The sequence below is a fragment of the Sorex fumeus genome, unplaced genomic scaffold (genome assembly GCF_029834395.1).
Source record: "Sorex fumeus unplaced genomic scaffold, SorFum_2.1 ptg000037l, whole genome shotgun sequence".
Classification (NCBI taxonomy): domain Eukaryota; kingdom Metazoa; phylum Chordata; class Mammalia; order Eulipotyphla; family Soricidae; genus Sorex; species Sorex fumeus.
Genome location: NW_026606094.1, coordinates 33452594 through 33455029, shown reverse-complemented (window position 1 = coordinate 33455029; position 2436 = coordinate 33452594). Strand labels below are relative to the sequence as shown.

At 35.3% G+C, this 2436-nt stretch overlaps 1 pseudogene; it reads right to left on the bottom strand.

The window, feature by feature from the left end:
* Positions 1 to 2008: 2008 nt before the first annotated feature.
* LOC130027840 (uncharacterized) lies at positions 2009 to 2106 on the bottom strand (annotated as a pseudogene).
* Between the last annotated feature and the right edge of the window lie 330 nt (positions 2107 to 2436).

Below are 2436 nucleotides of genomic sequence, written 5' to 3'. Positions count from 1 at the left end.
TGTGTGATTGTAACCCAAATATGAAACCTTGTAACTGTCTCATGGTGATTCATTAAAATTAACAAAATTAAAAACATTTAAAAAAGAAATATAAATATTATGGCTAACCTAGTAAATAAGAAATGTGAAAAAAAAGAGAACATATTGCATAGTATTTTCACCAAGGGCAGGTGTAAGCTTCTCTTTTAGTCTTGTGCCTTCTAACTAACATCAGAAACAGAAGATTTGCTTCTCTACCCTATGTTTTAAAAAGTCCCACCAGGTATGATACCTGTGTTTGTTTGGGGATCACACCTGACTGTGGTGAGGACTTACTCCTGTGTTTGTGCTCAGGGATCTCTTCTGGCTGACTTGGGGAAACAACTGGATTGCGTCCCCTCTTTGGCCACAATCAAGGCAAAAATACTATCTCTGTGGCCTCATCTTAAAAAGTTATTTCTTAAGTAACATTGTCGCAATAGTGGTAATATTTATAGTATTGATATATTCAATTACCTCACCTCACCACCACCAAAAATTCCAAGATGCCATATTAATGTCCTTTTGTTACTTTTAATTTACCTTATTATTCATCACACCACTCAAACTCACGCGCGCGCGCGCGCACACACACACACACACACACACTCACACATACACACACACTTCCCAGGCATATTTGGTAATCTTAGTTCTATAATCCATGGTCAAGTGTTTATTATCATTTGAAGATATCCATTCTGTTTTTATATACATACATTTATTATATATATATATATAGCTTTGGGGATGTATATATATATATATATATATATATATATAGTATTCACAAAGCAGAGCAACAAAATAACTAAAACCCTATCAAAAAATGGGGAGAGGAAAGTAACTTACAGTTCCATGAAAAGGACATAAGGACATATGGATGACCAACAGACATTTGGAAACATGCTTATCTTATATATATATACAGTTATATGTCTGATATCCATTCTGTTTTTATATACAACAAACTATATATATATATATAGAGAGAGAGAGAGAGAGAGAGAGAGGGAGAGAGAGAGAGTTGTATGTCATACAACAAATGAGTGAGATTATCTAGTAATTGTCATTATCCCCCTTGCTGATTTAATTTAAGAATTTAAGATACCTTCCAGTTAATCCTTGTTGCTGCTGACTGCATGATCCTTGTTTCTGCTATCCACTGTGACTGCATAGCTTTCCGCTAAAATATATTTTTTATCCTTATCTGTCAATGGATATTTGGGTTTCTAAATCTTGGATGTTGTTGTAAGTTATGTAATGTAAGTTAAGAATATATACAGGTGTGTGTAAATTCTTAAAAATTTTGTTTTGTTGTTTTTACATCACACCCAGCTGTGCTCAGGACTAAATCCTTGCTCTGCAGCTTAGGAATCACTCCTGGAAGGGCTCTGGGGGCCATATGTGGTACCAAGGATCCAACATGGGTTGGCTGCATGTAAGGCAAATGCCCTACCCACTGTACTATCACCCCACCCCTTTCTATCTTTTGAAATGTTTGTGTTTGTGGGGCCGATGAAAAGAAGAGGAATTGCTGGATCATATGAGAGATCTATTTTTGAAAATTGTTTTCCATAGATCCTGAAGAGAGGTCATTCCCAGCAACAGCGAATGTAGGTTCTTTTTTCACCACATTCCATCAACTGTGGTTGTTTCTAGTGTTCTTTTTTCTCTGGTGGAAGATGATAGCTCACTGTCATTTTTATTCTCATTTTCTTAAATAATAAGTAAAGATAAGCATGTTTCCAAATGTCTGTTGGTCATCCATATGTCCTTATGTCCTTTTCATGGAACTGTAAGTTACTTTCCTCTCCTCATTTTTTGATAGGGTTTTAGTTATTTTGTTGCTCTGCTTTGTGAATACTATATGTATATTCTGGATTTTAGTCATTTATCTTATATTTTGCATACAAATATTTTCTCCCATTCGGTTGGGTGTTGTTTTATTTTGGTCTAGATTTCTTCTTCTTCATCTTCTTCTTTTTTTTTTTTAATGGAATGCTTCACAAATTTGCGAGTCATCCTTGCGCAGGGGCCCTGCTAATCTTCTCTGTTCCAATTTTAGTATATTTGCTGCTGAAGTAAGCACTAGGTTTCTTCTTAATTTTGGTCTAGGTTTCTTCTTTGAATTTTATAAAGACCTGTTTATTTATTTTTGTTATTTTTGCCATGGGAATCAAATAATTGAAAATACCTCTGGAGGCCATAACTTGGAGGGGTCTGTCTATATTTTCCTAAATATATTTTATAGGTTCTGATTTAATCTCAAGCTCTTTAATCACTGTAGGTAGCCCTGTCCTTTCGTTTTTCATCGATTTGTTCGAGCAGGTACTAGTAACGTCTCCATTGTGAGACTTGTTGTTACTGTTTTTGGCATATTGAATACGCCATGGGGAGCTTGCCAGGCTCCTCCAT